At 37.2% G+C, this 21,066-nt stretch overlaps 1 protein-coding gene and 1 long non-coding RNA gene across 3 annotated transcripts in view; one reads left to right on the forward strand and one right to left on the reverse strand.

The window, feature by feature from the left end:
- Positions 1 to 478: 478 nt before the first annotated feature.
- The window catches only part of SLC20A2 (solute carrier family 20 member 2), a 254,933-nt gene continuing 234,345 nt past the window's right edge, over positions 479 to 21,066 (forward strand). The window contains exon 1 of one of the 2 annotated variants that reach the window (XM_053703198.1): positions 479 to 587. The gene's annotated coding sequence lies outside the window, so the exon portion shown is untranslated. The remainder of the gene's footprint in view (positions 588 to 21,066) is intronic. The other variant, XM_053703199.1, reaches the window with a different exon arrangement.
- Positions 10,039 to 21,066, reverse strand: part of LOC128649757 (uncharacterized) — a 60,306-nt gene continuing 49,278 nt past the window's right edge. The window contains exon 2 of the long non-coding RNA XR_008400692.1: positions 10,039 to 10,350. This is a non-coding gene — a long non-coding RNA (uncharacterized LOC128649757). The remainder of the gene's footprint in view (positions 10,351 to 21,066) is intronic.

Here is a 21,066-nt window from a genome sequence, read left to right on the forward strand (position 1 = left end):
ACACAATGTAGTTAAGATATCTATCTATAGATAGATCTATATCTATAGTGGCCCATTAACATTTTCATCTTCCTACATTTCCATTTAAATGTAAGTTTTAAATATCCTAACAATTCAAGTTGAATTCCACTGTTATGACTGATTTTAAATATCTACTCCCACATACATAAAAAAGTCAAGAATGTTGTTTATAAACAACTATTGGGCTTTATCTGAAATCTCCTACAGCCAGAGCTTCACGTTTTCTGTAAAAAATACAAGGTACTGTATAAACAAGATACCCAATATTCAGAGCTGTAATAATATAAATTCAGATATTATAAATTTAGGTTTAAAATCCCTCTGTTCCTCTTAAAAAAAAAACTCAAGCACACAGCTGCGGCATTTTTCTAATGATTTGTGCCTCCCGCCCATCTTCTTCCTCGACAATCTGTACCATGTGATCCCTGAAGTCACGTGACTGATGTGACGTCGGAATGTCCTTTAGAAGAATGGGAACTAGCCGCAACCCTGAATTGGTCTGGTAGGGAAGCGCTTCACGAGCCAGAGATCAAGGAGAATAGACCGGAGGAGCGCTCTATAAAAAGGTGACCAGATCTGCATTGTTTAAGGCTGTTACTCTCTCTGTATTTAATATTCACGATTCATAAGTATTCAGGGACTCATTTAAATGATTGTTTAAGGAAATTTACTAGAATGCAGTGGAATATATTGTGCTATAATCCTCTATCTAATCTATCTGTCATCTATCTAGCTGTCATCACCCGCTTAGATTTGACTGGACATGTACAGATGCATTTCTCCTTGTGCTTTATGTATTACTACTATGGAGTGTTGTTGCTGCATATGTCTATATATGCAGATGTTTTTCAGCTGTTGCTTCAGGGTAGATTTGCCTGCCTTACATATTTGTAGATTGCAAGCTCCTTTGACTATATAGACTTATGCATTAATAAGTGCTGAAAGCACGTGTTGCATTATAGTCTCGGGCTGTAACTAATAGGAAGAACATTCAAGTGAAATGAATGCGAGTATTGCGTAAATAGAATACATGGATCCCAGATGGGAATATAGTCATTTAGATAAGGTGACTCACGAGATACAGGGATTATAATATTTTTCGTGACGAGAAGAGGATGTGGTATCCACTTGGACCTGAACCAGCTAAATTCATTGTAATTGCTCTTATGTCGTTTACCCTGTAGGCTAAAGCTATGAATGCTTTTAACATAATAGGTCCCAAAGGTAGAATGTCTGATCTTTAATAATAATGTTTCTGGGTTTTACACAGTGGGTGATATAAGAAACCATGTTGTTCATCTCTGATTTTTTTTTTTTTTTTGGGTGATTATTGTCACGGGTTACTTAGCAATGTGAGAACTTTGCTAATAATAATAAATATATTTTCATATTCATGGATTTTTATTTTATATTTCTTGTAAAGTTGGATGCAAGTCAACTTATTTATTTCCATTTGAATACTGGTGTGTGTGTGTGTATACATATTATTATTATTATTATTATTATTATTATTATATTTTTATTATTATTATATTTTTATATATATATAATTCTATTTCGATTTGGTTTTGCTTTTTTTGTTTTCTTATATTGAATAAGGTTCTGCAATCTTTCCACCTATTTAAGATTAACAAACAGGAATAATTAGGTCAGTTGTACATCTAAAATTTAATATTATTTCTGTTCCATTTAACCAGACATTTTGAGTTTCAGCTGCAGGAAGTATCACATTTAATAAAAATAAACCTATTTTAAAATAATGTTTGTTTCTAATAATGTCACATTATTTATGTTGTGTTACATATTTGCCAACAAATACATTTCTCTTAAATTCTCAATCCCTACATAGGCAATTTTTATTCTAGCATTTCATAGTAATCACCTTCAAAGTGACCCAGTGTCAGTGGTTAAAATGTCTTCTCTACCTGTTATGTAGGGCTGAGCTTATCAAAGGGTTAAACCTTCATACTGCGTCCTCATACATTTTTATAAGCTTTTATATTGGATTAGGATTGCATATGTTTTACCAGTCATTTCACATAGATCACTTATGTTATTAAATGTTAAAGTTTGCCTTAATGAAACAGTCTCTTGTAGAAAAAAAGGTTGTTTCAGACTATATTACAGGTTTAGTTCTTTATTGTGTATGGAAGTGACATACTAAAAGATTCCATAACCTTGTTCTGAGAACAGTTAAAGCTTTAGAAAGAATGTTCTGCATTCATGACGCAAAAATGCATAAATTATTTTCATAGTGGTGACACTGTATATAATGGCGTATTTTCACTAAACTGTTTATTAAGGAAAAACATTATTGCAATATGTGTGCATGGGGCATACAAATATTGCAACACATATTGTAGGCACTAATGATTTCTCAGCCTCTACATTTTGCTTATTTATGTTGCATGTTACTATGTTGGCGAGTTAAGACATAAAAGTACATGAAAATGTGTTGTTATATGGAATAATAATATGCTCTATGTTTAACCCCTTCAAAAGGGTTAAGCACATATGTAAAGTCAGCTCCAGATCAGCAATGCACTACTGGGATTTAGTTTAACACATCTGGTGAGCAGTTGACAAGAAGCATATGTGTGTAGCCACCAATCCCAGTAATGCTAACCCACAACCTATCTAGGTATGCTTTACATAAAAATGAAACAGTCAGTTTGCTAAAAGTATTTTAAAATTGCCATCTGTACTTTAAAGGGATATGAAACACACTTTTTTTTTTTTTTTTTTTTTTTTTCAGGACTCAGATAGAACTTTGTTTGTTTTTTAACAACCTTCTAATTTATTTCTATTATCAATCTTTCTTTGATCATTTGGTATTTTTTTTTTTTTTAAGGCAGGGATGTAAGCTTAGGATTCTGCCCATTTCTGGAGCACTACATGACAAGCAGTTTTGCAAGAATGTTATCCATTTGCAAGAAAACTATATGACAACACTATTTCCTCCCATGTAGTGCTCAAGACACCTAGGTATCTTTTCAACACTGCATATCAAAGGAATGATGCAAATTTTATTATAGAAGTAAATTGGAAATGTTTTAAAAATAGTATGCTCCATCTGAATAACAAAAGAAAGTATTTGGGTTTCATATCCCTTTTAAACATGAAAGTTTAATGTTGACTGTTGTCACTTTGCTGTGTCTTTAGCATTTCTTCTGTATATATATTACAAAGGTCACACTATTTAAAAACAAGTGTTGATATATTATGCAATACTGTTAAAAATGTTTGTTCTTGAACGTTTTTCTTTGTTGCCAACCATGATACAAGCAGTACATTGTTTAAACCTCATGAATTGGCTACTATTTTTCTCATTCTAAGTACTGTTGTTGTTTTGGTTTTTTAGACCAAACAATTAACCCCTTTGTGGCGGTACTAAAGTGCAGATGTAAACCCTATTAGTAAAAATGAAGTTGTGTGATTCTCGAAAAGATCATTAGATTTCAAGACCGTAATAGGATCATGGGGGACTGCCCCCCCCCCCCCACGGCCGATCCTTGCCTACTTCAAAGGGGGAAAGGGTAGGACATTCCATACCCTCCTAACAGCGTTTATATCTCTGCGCTGTTAGGATGGTATGGAACATAACGGCATAAAGGGGTTAAACCAGGGCTTAAAGGGATAGTCAACACCAAAAATGTTATTGTTTAAAAAGATAGAGAATCCCTTTTATTTAACATTCCCCAGTTTTCCATAACCAACACTGTTATAGAAAATACTTTTTTCGTCTGTAATTACCTTGTATTTAAGCTTCTGCTGACTGCCTCCTTATCTCAGATCTTTTGTCAGATTTGCATTTCAGGCAGTAAGTGCTGATGCTTAAATAATTTCACGTGCGTGAGCACAGTGTTGGCTATGTGAAACACATGAACTAACGCCCTCTAACGGTGAAAAACTGTCAAATGCATTCAAAGGAGAGGCGGCCTTCAAGGGCGTAGAAATTATCTTACCTAGATTTAGCTTTCCACAAAGAATACCAAGAGAACAAATCAAATTTGATGATAAAAGTAAATTAAGAAAGTTTAATTGGGATTTTACTATCCCTTTAACAAACCAAGAAAGCCAGGTTCCACTTTTGGATTACTTTATTTATATACTTTAATCTGGCTCTTTTTTGTATCTTAATTCTTACTGGCTGCCATATTTGATATTATATATCCCATGTTTGATATATATTTTAATAAACACACTATTATGATTTAGAATGTTTGTGTAGTGTTGAAAAACATACTTTTCTCATGATGCAATCAGAATTATGCCTTTTTTGTTCTGCTGTCAGTTTTGTGTTAACCCATTTGTCTTGTAACAGTAACCTATATTGGTTTATTAAAAAGCAACATCTTTGCCTTCTAGCCGCCTGTTATGCAGTGAATCTCCTCTGGCGGCAGGCTGGCATTGCAAGCTTCAGAGGAATTATAGCAATTAACCCCTCTTGCGCTAGGATTTTTTGCAGTGCTTGTTAACAGTTGATAGAAAATATAGATCATGCCCGTGAAAATAAACAATGAGGATTGCTTTAAAGGGACGTGAAACCATTTATTTATTTTTCCTTTCATGAATCGGAGAATACAATAAGAAAGAAAAAAAAAAAAAAGCAAATTACTCCTATTAACAAATTTTCCTTCTTTCTCATGTTATCTAGATAGGTACCGTGCCCATGACTTGAAATAGTGCGGCCACCTAGTGCTGTAGCTAATTTATAGTGGTGCAGACACGTGCACACTCCTGAACTTTACCGTCCTGCTTTTCAACAAAGGATAACAAGAAAACAAAGAGCATTTGATAATAGAAGTACATTTGAAAGTTGCTTAAAATTGCATGCTCTATCTGAATCAAAAAAGAAAAAAAATTGGGTTCAGTGTCCCTTTTAAAAATTCCCTTTTAATACAGAAATATTTATTTATATTTAGAGTTCAAAGTATTTGGGATTATCCTAGGCTATTAGCTATACGCGTTTTACAAAACTAATTGTGAACAAACTGAAGCGTTCGGATATCCTGTCTGTAGTGGAAGTAAATAAAAAGCAGTTCCCTTTGATTCAGCTTCTATGACAGTTGTATGGGAGCAGCAGGAAAGAGAAGAGGGTGGGGTGTAGGCAAAACTGTTTAAAGCAGCATGGAAAAAATAGTATCTGGAGGTAATGAGTGTACAAGATTCCACAATGGATCACACCTTAAATGCAGACATTTTTCATTGGCTATATTTTCCTAGACATTTATGAGTTACACAAGCTGCAGGGTGGAACATGTATTGTGCAGTCCAGCACTGTTCATGTGATGTCCAGAGGCACAATGCTTGTTCCTCCCTGCCCACCCTGCAGCATGTGTAACTCATAACTGTCCAGGAAAATATGGCTGCGGTGGCAACCCTACAAGGGACAGTAACACAAATGTAACCACTCATAACATTTCTTTTTTATGTGTTTATATTTTTCTTTCATTCTTTTAAAAAAAATATCTGCATGGAATAAACAGGTAAACTAGAAACCATCAAATTTGCACATCAACACGTTGCCTCAGTTAAAGGGACACTGAACCCAAATGTTTTTCTTTCGTGATTCAAGTAGAGCATGAAATTTTAAGCAACTTTCTAATTTACTCCTATTTCCAAATTTTCTTTGTTCTCTTGGTATCTTTATTTGAAATGCAAGAATGTAAGTTTAGATGCTGGCCCATTTTTGGTGAACAACCTGGGTTGTCCTAGCTGATTGGTGGATAAATTCATCCACCAATAAAAAAGTGCTGTCCATCAGTCTGAACCAAAAAAAAGTTGATGCCTTTTTCAAATAAAGATAGCAAGAGAACGAAGAAAATATATATATATTTTACCTCTGTGATTATCTTGTATCCAAGCCTCTACAAACTGCCCCTTTTATTTCAGTTCTTTTGACTGACTTGCAGTTTAGCCAATCAGTGATAGCTCCCAGGTAACTTCACGTGCATGAGCACAGTGTTATCTATATGAAATACACGAACTAACACCCTCTAGTGGTGAAAAACCTGTTAAAATGTATTGTTAAGAGGCGGCCTTCAAGGTCTAAGAAATTAGCATATGAACCTCCTAGGTTAAAGGGATACTAACCCCACATTTTTCTTTCATGATTCCGATAGAGCATGCAATTTTAAGCAACTTTCTAATTTACTCTATTATCAATTTTTCTTTGTTCTCGTGTTATCTTGATTTGAAAAGGCAGTAATAAAAGGTCAGGAGCCGGCCCATTTTTAGTTCAGTACCTTGGTAGAGCTTGCTGATTGATTTGCTACATTTAGCCACAAATCAGCAAGTGCTACCCAGGTGCTGAACAAAAAATGGTCTGGCTCTAAAGCTTACAGTACTGCTTTTTCAAATCAAGATAGCATGAGAACAAAGAAAAATTGATAATAGGAGTAAATTAGAAAGGTGCTTAAAATCTCATGCTCTAGCTGAATCATGAAAGAAAAAAAATGGGTTTAGTATCCCTTTAAGCTTTCAACTAAGAAAGTGGAAAGAAATAAAGGGAAGAGAGAAAAGGGAAATATTAAGAAAAGATATACAAAGGTGGATATAAAATAAAGATGAAAATCGTTAAACAATTATTAATACAATATTAAAAGTGTTATAGCTGGATTATGCCTGCCACCAGGTATGTAAAGGTCAGAGAGGTAACCATATAACTTAAGTGCATTGACATGAAAAGGTATGACCAAGAAAGGTAAGGGCCGGTACTCTTGACTAATAGCCACATTGCTGCTGAAAAGTGTTAGGGGGAGGTGATCAAGCCACAGGCTATTAAAAAGTGTCAATGATAAATTATATACTTCCTAACTCTAGTTGGTTGATAGGTGATTCCTATTAATTCTCATTGGTTGAAAGGTACTGTGAATGTTCATTAAAGGGCATCACTTCTGAAGTCAAGTGTTCTATCTTGTAATTACAATTAATTAACATACTAGGTGAATGTGAACATTTTGATTTGTTACTGGAGTCGACATGGCTAGCTACTGTCATTTTGGTACAAAAACCTCCATTGTTTTGAAGTTACATATGTGATCACTTCTGCTAAGGCCAAATAGGGACAATATGTAGCAGGATTAGCCTTGTGAAATTCAATATCTGCAGTGTGCATTTCTAGATCTTAGAAGTGGAAACACTCCCCCCACCAGTTTGCAAACTTAAAAGGACATGAAACCTAAATTGTTTCTTTCATGATTGAGATAAAATGTATGATTTTAAACAATGTTTCCAATTTACGTCTATCAAACTGACTTAAAGTGAAGGAAAAGTTGTACCTATCTATAAACCCTAATGAATTAGTCATAGTTAAAAAAATGCAATCGCTAACTTTTTTTTTCAGAATGTATTAAAAGTGTATGTAAAAATAAAGGTTTATATTACCCCACCGTTATGTTCCTTACTCCTCCCATCAGCTATTTCCTTATCTTGGAGAGAGTGACGTATAGAGCGGTCCCATCCGCTCTATACGTGTCTCCAAAGCGAGTTCACAAGGATCCTATAAATTGCGCATGCGCACTGCGTCGACTACTCTCAGCAATGCGCATGCGGTGATATACTATGTTAATGCAAATCATTCATGATTGCAATAGGCATGCGCAAAACTGGAGCGCGCTTGTCTTACAAGACCAAGAAATAATGTAAACGCATGCGCAGATCATCCAGGAGTCGGATGACGTAGGTTGACGGCCGCCTAACGGCCAGATTGTCAATTGGGTGCTGAAAAAACGTGACCTGCCATCAAAAAAAAAAAAAAAAAAAAAAAAAAAAGACAGGTTGTATTTACGGATTGAACTAAAGTAAGTATAAAAGGCTAAAACTCGATTTATACTTAGAATTGAAAAAAATGATGAATTAAAGTGCTATTCATTTAGGGTGACAAGTGTAATTAGCTAATGCGATAGAGCGCACTTTACCTTCACTTTAACTCTCCCGGCATCCTTTGTTGAAAAGCATCTTCAGCTAGATTTAGGAGCTGCAATGCACCACTGGGATCTATATGCTGATTGATAGCTGGACATTTGCACATATACCAGATATGTTTAGCTAGCTCCCAGTAGTGCCTTGTTGCTATTTTGCAGTAGTTAAACGCATAATTATGCAAACAACAATGCAATAAATGCACATTATCTTTTTTTAAAAAAAAAACCTTTACACAACAGCTTTGTATATTAGTTTGTTTGCAGTGCTTTATATACTGAGTGTACATAAACAATTCGCTGTCATGAAAGAAAATCTAGTAACAGTGAAGCCCTAGAAATACCATTGCTGAACCTTGATTCTCATTCTTTTAGAAAGTATGTACCTGGCATTGTACAGCTGACATCTTGTGTAAGCTTTTTAGTTTTGTAGGTTTTTTTTTTTTTTTTTTTTTTGTCCTTACATTTTTGACATTTTCTACAAATACTATTTTGTCAACCATGTAAATAATAAACATTTTCGTAACTATACTAAAAGACTCTCACTGGAGGAATTTTGGTATATAAAACCTACTCTTAAAAGGACATAAAACACAAATTTTTAACCAACTTTCTGATTTACTCCATTATCTAATTTGCATTGTTTTGTTGTAATCCTTTATGAAAAGCATACCTAGATAGGCAGGCTCAGGATCAGCAATGCATTACTGGGAGCTAGCTGCTTGATTGGTGACTTTACATATAGACTTTATCTCATTGGTGACCTAATGTGTTTAGCTAGCTCTCAGTAGTCTATTGTTGCTTCTTCAGTAAATGATACCAAGAGATTGAAGCTAATTTGACAAAATAAGTAGATTGGAAAGTTGTTTAACCCGTTGAGTGCTAATGACGGCTCTGAGCCGTCAGAGTTTCCCACTCTGGTGCTAATGACGGCTCAGAGCCGTCACTAGCAGTCTGCCAACTTGAGGGAGATCTTGGGGCTCCTACCCCGGCGATCGTGCCTGTAGAGTGACAGGCATCGCCGACGCTTCCCAGTTTGCGTGGTGACGTCACGCGCAATAACGTGATGATGTCACCGCGCAACTTTATTTATACTTAACAATGTTAAGTATAGGAGCAAGGGGCATGCTGCTTAGAAGCCTGTATCTCAGGCAGCTAAGCAGCTACAGACCCCCAAGACCCACCATTGGAAAGGTAATCGCCTAACCTTTCCAACAGTGTAAGTCTTGTGGGTCTGAAAAAAAAATAAATAAAAAGTAAAAAAATAAATTGTTAAAAAAAAACAAACAAAAAAAAACATTAAAAAGTCTTAGCACCCAGGTGGGAAAGTGCTTAGCACTCAAAGGATTAAAATTATATTCTCTATCTGATTCATTAAAGAAAAATGTTGGCTTTCCCTTTTTTAAAGTAAAATTCATATTTATAATTTAAAATGTGGGAATCCTGTGTTTCCCCTGGATATAATTCCTCACCTTCTCCCTTGGCAAATTTAAATCCCACTTCCTTAAATCTCCTAGGTCACTAACAATTTATTAGCTTTGTCTTCAATAAGGCATCTATTTGGGGGTCTATACTTGTCCAACCAAACCTTCTTAAAGGGACAGTAAATGTTTACAAATGTTTAACCCCCCAAAGGTATACTTACCTTCCGCTCCTCACCTGCCTCTTCTGATGATTTTTCTTTTTTTTTTTTTTAAAAGAGTGCCACAGGCGCGCTATCTAATCACAGCGCGCCCAAAAGCGACAATTAACTAATTGTAGTATGCTGCTGCCGCGCTGGGTAAAGCAGCCTACAGCTGCGGGAGCACCTTACATTTAGTTCAATGCCTCGATCTGGTGCCCTACATTTAGAGGATTAAATCTCTCACATCTCTTTGTTTTTGAAGGTGTCGCTAGAATAATGTTAATTATGTAACATTATATTTTAAGTTTAATGTACCTTATAAATATACACTATATTATGTTTATCTGCCACTTTAATTGTTTAGTGAACTTATAATAACAATAACACACCACACATAAAATATATATATATATATATATATATATATATATATATATATATATATATATATAAGAAAAAAAAATACACTTATTGCCAATGAAGACTGTTTTATTGTTCTTTGCAGCGTAAACTTCAGGACTTGTGCACTTGACATGGGGGTCCATTTATCATTGTGCGGACGGACATGATCCGCTATAGTGAACCATGTCCGTCACACATCGATAAATGTCAACAGCAGTATACGCTGTCGGCATTTATCATTACACCAGCCGTTCTGATTTTTTTCAAGATTTAGAACATATATTTAAAGGTTAATTATCAAGTCCCCATATATTGTATGCAATATTTATTTCTCCTCCTTCTTTTGATGTTTTGTTGTTCATGGTTATAATTGGTCTCCTAAAACAAAAAAATGAATAAAGATGGTTAATAAAAAATAATACATCTTCACATACAGTTATGAATATCACTTTTACCATTATTTGACTTTAATTAGCTATAACATTCTGCTTTTTCTTCAAATTTGTAAAGTTATTTTGTAGTCATTTTACACCAGCAGTTTGTTCTAAATTAGTTTAAATGGTGGGCTTTAATGTCCGTAGCTTTGTCATCATTATAAGACTTTACAATGTTTAACACTTGATGTATGTTCTGAAATATTAAAGGGAAGTGAAATCCCAAATTTTTCTTTTATTATTCAGATAAAGTATATCATTTGGAAGGAAAAAAAAAGTTCCAGTTAACTTCAAATCAAATTTATTTTGTTTTCATGGTATAATTTGCTGAAAAACAGGTCAGGATTATATACATGTCTGGAGCACTATTTAGCAGCAAGAATGCAATTAAAGAGCCATTGTAGTGTTAAAATTGCATTAGTGCATATAACTTTAACACTAGAGATGCTGTAACGTTATGTGTTTAACCTCTGCAAAGGGATAAAACGCATACTGCTGTTGATCCTATCAACAGCGATTTTCACATGACCCAGTTGTGCAACAAGTGCTTGTGATTGGATCAGTGGCAGCTTCTACTTGGGACCACCAGTTCTCCTTTAGTTCTTAATAGGACTTTTGTTAAACACATAACATTACAGCATTGCTAGTGTTGAAATGACATGCTTTAACTGATTTGAGCATATCACTTTAACAATCTTTTACATTGTGCAAACACTGCTGCTATCTAGTGCTCAGAAGCATTCTGAAAAAACGGTGCCATATGTGCACGTTACCTACTTAGGTGTTCTCTTCAACAAAGAATACCATGTGAACAAAGTTGATTTGATGCTAAAAGTAAATCTGACCAAATAAAGAAACATTTTGGTTTCATGTCCCTTTAATCTTATATGATGGAGGAAAAGTGCATTCTAACTTACGTGACACAAGAAGAGGTTGCTTTTTTTAGTTCCTGCATTTTAAAGTTTTGCAGCACTTCCTGCAGTTTACAAAGTACCAGCAGTATTTGAAGAACTAAGAAATGCAGGTTGACAAATAAATTTGCTGCTGGATACAGAGAGTAGAAAAACATGTTCCTTTTTTATAGATATAGTTGTAAGCCCTTCACCAAAAAGCTCGGCCTCTATTTATTTTGGTTTTTCTGCGTAGCTTTTTTATTTTATACGCTTTATTCAGGTTTCTAAAAATGATGAGCATAATTGTAAAAATTTAAGTAAAGGACGTTTTTAACTCAAGTTTCTTGATATCAACAAGAGAAAAGTAAATGTGGTGATAGAGGTGAGCTGATATCTCCCCCCCCCCGTCATTGCATACACAGGTCCCTTTTTTTTTAAAATTAATGTATTTCTATCCTTTTAAAGGGACACTCAGGTTAAATTAAATTATCATGATTCAGATACAGCATGTAATTTTAAACAATTTTCCAATTTACTTCTATTAAAAAAAATGTGCGGTGTCTTTTATATTTACAATTTTTGAATCACCAGATCCTACTGAGCATGTGCAAGAATTCACAGACTATACGTATATGCATTTGTGATTGGCTGATTGCTATCACATGGTACAAAGGGAGTGGAAATATACATAACTTTGAAATTTGTTATAAAAAAATCTACTACTCATTTGAAGTTCAGACTAAGTGCTATTGCATTGTCTTGTTATCTTGCATTTGTTGATTATGCAAATCTAATGTGTTGACTGGTCCTTTAACAGCCCTGATATACAAACATTTAACATATATGCATAATGTTACGTTATCATTTGTGCACAGGCAATAAATTGAGTCCCACCCAAACAATGTGCTGTTTACAGTCACCTTATTCTTGAAGTTCCCATTTTCCTGGGAGACATCTAACCTAAACAGATCATTATTATTTTTTTTATTTTTAAACTTTTTTTTTTTTTTGTTAAATGTTTTATAATGTTTAATTTGTATTTTCATTTACCTTAATAATCACAATACTTGCTTTATTATAGATTTTTGCCTTTTGTGTGTTTCACTAAAATCTACAGATGCAAGGCCAACAAAAACATAGTAAATATGACAAAGTAACATGACAAAGTTATGTCCCAGCATGCAAAGCAGTCCAGTCAAATATTCTAACGCTATGCTAATAGCAACAGTACCTTACCAACTGAGCACAACAAGATTTTTGATTTAATGGTCATAGACGTGTAAAAAGAAAATGATCTAATATGTTAGAACATTTTTACTATTGTAGTGTCGCTGGCATATAACGTGTTTAACCCCCACAAGGAGGTTAAACATAGTTCTAGCCAGCTCACTAAATGTGTTGCGTGTCATTGAACTCACATTCTCCGAACTTGTATGTGCAGGAAGTGTTTTTTTTTTTGTGTGTGTGTTTTTTTTTTTAAACCGTCAAACCCTTGTGTAAGTGCCTTGTGACTCAGCTTTACACTCTGCCTGTCCTAATCACATGTCTGTGTTTTACACAAGTGAATATCGATTGCAGGTAAACGCAAATCCTTTTTGGCAGATAGGTGTATTTTAAAGGGGAGGAGTACTGCCCGAAGGCACAGCAGTTGTGAGGCCTTGCTTTACAATTTGTGCTGCAGAGTTGCTCATGCAAACCAAAAAAAAAATAAAATAGAATTTGTGGACGCCAACACATTTTTGTTTGTTTTGCTTTTTTGTTACTTGGACACAGAAAACTGGAAATAACACACCCATCAGATATATTGATATTTTTTAGTTGATTGAAGTATGATTTAATGTGGGGTGTGTTTGTGTTTTTTTTTGTTTTTTGGGTAATGTAATATTCTAATAATGAACTATTATGTACTGCTTGTCAGTAAAAATCTTTCTAGTTTTAAAAATTGATGCACTGAGGAACAAAATTGAGGTATTAGTACATATCCCCAAATCAGGAATTTCAAAATCTAAACTTATTCTGAAATCCAGATTTATTTGTTTTTAATTTATAATTTTTTTTTTTTTAAATATAAAATGATCAAAAATTACTATATTCTCTGCCTGTGTCTTTTTTTTTGGTTTGGTTTTTGTGCTCTAAAATACAAATAATAGTCTATAATTAATTAAAACAACAAATATTTCCTTTCTGATTACAGTACTGTACTATCTTGCTAATGGCATACAACTACCTTTAGCAAGCTGTATTATGACATAAGATATTGTTTACACTTGGTTCCATCCCCTCTCCAAACTGTCCCATTTTAAAGATGCAAATATTGTGTATATGTAACCTACTTGAAAATTCCTGTTTTTTTAATTTCATTTATGCATTTCATACCTAAATAAAATTGATGCACAAAGGAATGATATTATTTTCTTCGTAAGCCCTAATTTTGTTTGATACCCTAGAGCAGTGATCACAAACCTTGGCACTCCAGATGTTTCAGAACTACATTTCCCATGATGCAAATGCACTAAGTCTAGTAAAGCATCATGGGAAATGTAGTTCTGAAACATCTGGAGTGCCAAGGTTCGCCATAACTGCCCTAGAGTGTTCCAACCACTTTGAGATTCATAGTTTACAAAATGCATCCTTTGTGTGTGTGTGTATATATATATATATGTGTGTATATATAATCACTCCACGGAGACAGCTATTGTTGTTTTTTTTTTTAAATTCTTTTTTATTAGTCAGGAACAAATACAACAGGTACAATCAAGAATAATCAGATGCAGGTTATTGGAAGATACAAGATATAATATAAACAAGTACATCAGGATGATACATGATCCGGAGCAAGACATGATAAGGCGTGCTAACAAAGTTTTATTCCATGATGAATAGTGAATCGTACATCCGAGAGTGAGTCCGATAGACTTAGTACATCTGAATAGGAGTCTTTTGTAATCACAGGTTAAGGTCTGTCATATCTGCCCTGATTTGCAAAATTTTCTTTTTTTAAAACAATTAAACAGTACATAACAATATAAAACATAAAAAAACATAAAAACATATAACATGCTAACGGATTACTCCGAGATTACTCTTCTTGAATGGAGGGGCATGGGAAGAGGGACCTGAAATAGTGTCTGCGCTATAGCGAAGGGCGATGGGTCCCAGAAACCAGTGTTGGTTGTCTGTAGGGACGTCGCATAGTGTCGCAGTTGGAGATATGCATAAAAATGCCGCTGTGGGATCTGGTATTTAGCCTGTAGCTCCTGAAAAGAGCGTGTGGTACGAAGCAGAGGATCCAAGATATCCCCCAAAACTCTGATGCCGAGAGTTTTCCATATAAGAAATGGTTCATGTTCATTTCCTGCCGGGAAGTCCGCATTCCCGGAAATTGGTATGTACCTAGGGGGAGGGCTGGTTACCCCCAAGAACTTGTGGATCATTTGCCATGCTTTTAGCGGGTCTCGATATAGCACACTACAGGCAACTGTTGGTGGCAGGGACAATAATTTTGCATATGGGAGGTAGGCCGGTTTCAGAGGTGCGAGAATCGCCTCCTCCAGCGCCGGTTCAGAGAAATGATTCGTAGCTAGTTGCCAGTCAGTTACTAGCCTGGCCAATGCCGCCCAATTGTAAAGCTTTAGATTAGGGAGACCCAGGCCGCCCCCCAGGAATGGGAGGTGTAGTTTGTCAGCAGCAATCCGTGGTTTACCACCTCTCCATATAAATCGAGATAGTGCATGGGTGAGGATCTTTAAATCCCTTCTTGTAATCAAGAATGGCAACATGAGTAGGGGATACAAAATCTTGGGTAAGATTGTCATTTTAATCAAACTGATACGACCAGATAAGCCCAGGGGGAGGCTAGCCCAGTTTGTCAGTAAGGAGACCAGCTCTGAACACTTGGAAGATATATTTAGATCATACATTTTGGACGGGTCCCGATGCAATTTAATACCCAGGTATGAGAGTCCTCCCGATATCTCCACAAAAGGGTAGGAGTGATTCACATTCTGGTGTCTCTGCAGCCACAGAATCTCCGACTTTGCAGCGTTTATTCTGTAGCCTGCGAAGGTGCCGAAATCTGCAATTGTGTGTAATATATGGGGTATGTGCGCGGAAGGTGTATCCACAAAGAGCAGCATGTCATCGGCGTATAACGCCAAGTGCAGGGAAACACCTTTTATCGTTATTCCAGGAAAAATTTGCCGCAGCTTCAGAGCCAAGGGCTCCAAAGCTATGTTAAAAAGTAACGGTGACAGAGGGCACCCTTGTCTGGTGCCTCTCTGTAATTGAAAATCTGATGAGAAAAGCCCATTCACCATAACCCGTGCTGTCGGGTGTTGATACATTTTGTTTATAATCTCTAGGAATGGACCCCTGAACCCGAATTTGTACATGGAATCTACTAGATGAGGTCACTCCACCCTATCGAAGGCCTTCTCTGCATCCAGGGATAGCAGGAAGGCCTCCGGTTTGACCCCCTCCGATCTCTCCTGTCCCTTCAACCAGTAGTGCTCTATGACTTGCAGTACCCTGCGGAGATTCACCACTGATGAGCGTCTGAACACAAAACCCGTTTGATCAGGGTGTATAATGTCTGGAAGGACTACTTTTAGTCTGTTCGCTAAGATCTTCATGAACAGCTTGTAGTCTGTGTTCAGCAGCGATATTGGCCTGTAAGACCCTGGTAAGGAGAGATCTTTCCCTGGCTTGGGAATAAGTGTAATGTGAGCCGCCGTGAAGTGATTGGAGGGAGATGCTTCCGTATGTAGGAAAGCATTGTACAAATTGGTCAAAGTGGGTGTGATTTGGGGTAGAAGCAGCTTATAAAATTCGGCTGGTAGGCCGTCAGGTCCCGACGCCTTGCCCGTCGGCAGGGACCTTAGAGTAGATGTCAACTCCTCCGCAGTTATGGGGGCATTGAGTGCATCACACTGCTCTTGTGTTATTTGAGGGAGTTGCATCGATTGCCAAAATCGAGCTTGAACACCCTCCGGGGCTCTGCCTTGGTTTGAGTATAGTTCTGCGAAGAACTGTGCAAAGCATTGTGCTATGTCAGCCGGTTTAGTGTGTGTCACGCCTCGTGATCTAATTGCTGCTATATTAGTCCTAGATGTCTGCGTCCTTGTCAGAGATGCAAGCATTTTACCTGCTCTGCTCCCGAACCTGTAATATCTGCCCGTGGACTTGAGCAGCCCAGATGCAGTTTGTTGCTTCATAAAGGCCTCCAACTCTGCTTTACTCGCTATATATGTCTCATAGCTTGTTTTAGTCTTAGTTTGCAGGTAAGATTGGTAAGACAGTCCCAATTGCCTCTGTAAGGATCGATATTTATATTGTGTGTTATATCGCAGCTTCGATACATAGGAAATTATGGCCCCCGCAGACACTGCTTTCGCCGTGTCCCAGAAAAGCTGTGTGTCATCTACATGAGCAGCGTTGTCAGTGGCGAAGTCTGTCCAGGTGTGTCGCAAGAATTTAGTGAATGCCTCTGAAGTGGATAAGTATGTAGGGAATCTAAGGATGTTCCTATTGGGCCGCGGCCCCCGGGTTCCCATTGTTAACTCCACAGGTGCATGATCTGACAGTAGGATGTCGTGTATTTTACACCTATGAATGTGGGTGATTAAGCTACAGGCCGTCATGAAAAGGTCGATTCTGGATAGTGTGTGTTTAGCTTTGGACAGGCATGTATAATCTTTGCCTTCCGGGTTCTGCAGCCTCCAGATGTCACAGACCCCCAGGTCGGCTTCCAGCATACCAAAAATTTTTGTTTCATATCTAGCTTTATAGTTTGATTTGGGGTCCCGAAAAGAGTGCGGTTCCAACCAAAGTCTGTCTAAGGTGTGAGTAGGTGAAATATTAAAGTCCCCCCCAATTATCAGGTTTGAGCCTATGTGAGGAGCTAGGTGTCGTGTCAAGTCAGTCCAGAAGCCCAACGCCCTCTGATTAGGGGCATAGAGATTACAAAATACATATCTCACTGAATTTACCATGGCCTGTACTATCATATGTCTACCATCCCTATCGAAATAAGAATTTTCCACCTTGACTGAGACTTTCTTCCCAAATGCAATGGCTAATCCGCGACTGGCACTAGTATGTGAGAGGTATACTATATGTCCTACCCAATCTCTCTGTAACTTCTGATGCTCTATATCTGTTAGGTGGGTCTCTTGTAATAGGGCAACGTCAGTACCCAGCTTCCTAAGATGTGTGAGAATTGCCTTACGCTTTATGGGGGAGTGAATACCTCCCACATTCCAGGTCACTACTTTTAGAGACATGTCAATTCATAATATGTTTACCAGCAATGAGAGAAAAGAGAAAGGGAAAAAAAAAAAAAAGGGGGGGAGGGGGAGAAAAGGGGAAAAAAGGGAAAGGGCATGTACGGGGTACCAACACAGTAATATAACATATAACAAAGCAGCGCTCAGCCTATAAGAAGGCATAGGTCCAGTATAAAGTGCATAGAAAGAAGTAATACACACATGATGTAGTGGAATAGTTTAGGCATAGCAGCAATCAACATAATGTGGGTCTCAACCTTAGAGCAACCTAATCGTTCTAGACCAGACTCTAGGGGCAAGGTAGGGGAAAGTACCATAAGAGGCGAGGGGGCCCGGTTACCGTGTGTGTGTATATAGGCAGGTATACGTAGTAGGGGTATGTGTGTCACCAATGAGTTCTCGGAGCAGTTACTGTAGTAACATTTTCCAGCAGAAATTAAGATAACCGCTCTGTAAGAAATTATAAGGTAGTACCAATGAATGTTTGCCTTCTGGGGTGTGGGCCGTCTGCATGGTAACCTAGCCAGTTGTCTGATACTATCCCCAGTAAGGATTCCCGCATAGTGCAGTGTTGCATAAACAAACCCGCATATTTGGAGCTCTAACCCCACTAAGCCACATGATGTCAGCCTCTGAAATCTTCTAAACATATGCAGATTACCAAACCACAAGAACAACATGTAAAACAGGCAAAACATATCAATGTCTGAGGTAAAATGCAGAGTTAACATCAAATACATAAAAGAAAGGGGTGTGAATATGATATCACCACCTAGATTGAAGATGGATGTGGTCACTAGCTCCTGCAAGCGGGATTGGGGGTGAGAGTGAGTTCTCCTCCTGGTGATACCTAGCCGTACCATATCAGCATAGAGGGGAGATGTAGGTGGTTGAATTAAGGGTGTTGAGGGCACCAGACTACCAGACATGTTTGTATGGGGGGATGTACAGACTAATGGTGACAGTGGAGGTGGCGGATACCCTAATGCCTTTATAACAGTGGAATTTTCTAGCCAAAACTAAAGTGAAACCTATGTCTGGTATTATAAGATAAGGCCCGTAGGTGCTTATATGCTGGCTCAAGGGCCATCTATGTGCAATCCCGCCAAGTGGTCTATGAGTAGTGCCTATGAGTAGCCCCGTATCTTGTGGGGTTGGGTGTTTAACCATAAGTGATTGAGGTGTTAACCAAACAGTATTACATAATGACAACAGAGAGAACCTTCTGCATGTAACTAACTTGTGAAACAAAACAAATAACAAATATAACCAACAAAACAATACAATAACAGTATTCAACATTACCCAAGAGGCATCGTCCAGCCTCTTACCAGAGTCCAGAAGCCCCCCAGGGCAATAGTCCCCTCTATTCTCCGAGGGAGGAGAGCAAAAAACAGACTCAGCCATTTCCTAGCCTTGAGGCCTATGGCAGAGGGAGAGAAATATAGTAGAGCAAGCAAAAAAGGAAATACTTCAAGTTGGAGGACATTGATTCTGATTTTCAGTGGCTAAGTAGCTCCTCACAGCTTGAGGAGAGTGAAAGATCTTGACACCATATTGGGTTTGAAGACGTAACTTTGCAGGAAACAGCAGTGCCACCTGTCTTCCCTGTTCATGTAGTTGGGTACAAATTGGGGCAAATTCCTTCCTCTGTCTGGAGACATCCATGGAAAAGTCCTGGAACAGGAGCAATTTTGAACCTTCATACAAGAGTTCCCTGTGGGCGCGGTAGGCCCTTAGGATTTTCAGCTTTTCTTGAAAGTTGAGACACTTGAATATGACCTGTCTAGGTCTTGCTCCTGCTTGGTCAAGGGCCCTCTCTGGACCCACCCGGTGGGCCCTTTCAACATCTATGGGTAGTATGTCGGGGTGTAGGCCCAGCATCCTCGGTAATTTGAGTGCTGTGAATTCAAGCAGGTCTTTGCCTTTGATGGACTCAGGGACTCCCACAATGCGCAAATTGTTGCGGCGGCTTCTATTCTCTGCTTTATAGATATCCTGCAGGCATTGTTACTTTAGATGTAAGGTGTTGTATATATATGGTGTTTACCTCATTTTGTGTTGGTTTGAGTCAAATGCAGAGTTTTTCACGAAATGTGACAAGGGATTATAATTAATAAATTTATTTTTGGTATGAAATAAATTCTCTGTGTGCCTTCATTTCCCTTACTTTATCAGACCATTAATATATGGTCTGATACTATATCTCCCTGTATAAATTTAATTTCATATGTATATGTGTGTATATAAAACCAAAATTCATTAAAATTATGGGGGGGAGATAAAAAACTGAAATTAAAATCCTCCATGTCTCAAAATTAAATCAATGTAAATATTTGCATAGGAAATTAGTACATCTAAGCAAGTATCCCCGCTTGCTTTCCCCCAGAAATTCTTAATATGCAATGTTTCCAATGCACAAGAGAATTGTGGGTAAGATATGCAAATTAGGTATGCAAATTCTCAGTTTTTTTGCTTCAAAAATACTGTTTTAACACAGCGATCCTTTTAAACAGGAATATGACAGCAAACCAGAAATCACTCACTATAGGGAGGGAGAGAAGGGATGTGTTACATTTTATGTAAGACTTGGTCAGTTTGTGCTGTGCTGTAGCTGGACTGTACCCTTTGCTGTTTTTTTATGCCTGGAAAATAAAGATTGGAACTTTTTATACTTACCGGTTTTGGGACTACAATTTGTATTCTGGATTGCTTGCTTCTTTGGCGTATGGGACGGATACGCTGCTGTTCCTTCACTGGTCCATGTGATTCAACGTCATCCCCACTCTCCTGTGTGCCGAATACCGGAAGTACTGCCTTATGCGGTGAGGGAGGAAAGAACGCACTGCTGGCTTGTTTGTTTGTGTGTGTGTGTGTGTGTGTGTGTGTATATATATATATATATATATATATATGTATGTATGTATGTATGTGTATATATTTTATTATGGAATAGAACAAGTTCATGAAAATCATGGGCAGGAATCGTGATGCATCGCGGAATCGAATCGTTACCATGATAATTGTAATCGAATTGTGAGACCAGTGAAGATGCGCACCCCTAAAAAAATAAAATATATATATAAACATAAACATAATACAATATGCACAGATAGAAATTTATCTGTAAAAAGGAAAGTGTAAATGCGCAATGAAAAATAATGAGAGGTAATGGTCAACTTGGAGGCTGGAAAATACTTGATTATTACCGCAAAGAAAGTTGCAACTGAAACTTTCAAGGCCTTGTTAACTAGGTGTTCTGTCATGACTCCCTACATTGTACCTTTTGTCAGTTTTCTAATTTTTCCCCGTTTTCTATAATTTATAGATTTTTCCTAACATACATTATCTTCTAACAAAGTTAAATATTCATCCCAATCTGCAACCAGTGTAGTTTGTATTACATCACCTAATAAATTGCTAATAACCCTTTAGATGCTCCAGTGAACACTCCACATGCCTGCCAATTTGTAATATGTCCCA

The sequence above is a fragment of the Bombina bombina genome, chromosome 2 (genome assembly GCF_027579735.1).
Source record: "Bombina bombina isolate aBomBom1 chromosome 2, aBomBom1.pri, whole genome shotgun sequence".
NCBI classification, from domain to species: domain Eukaryota; kingdom Metazoa; phylum Chordata; class Amphibia; order Anura; family Bombinatoridae; genus Bombina; species Bombina bombina.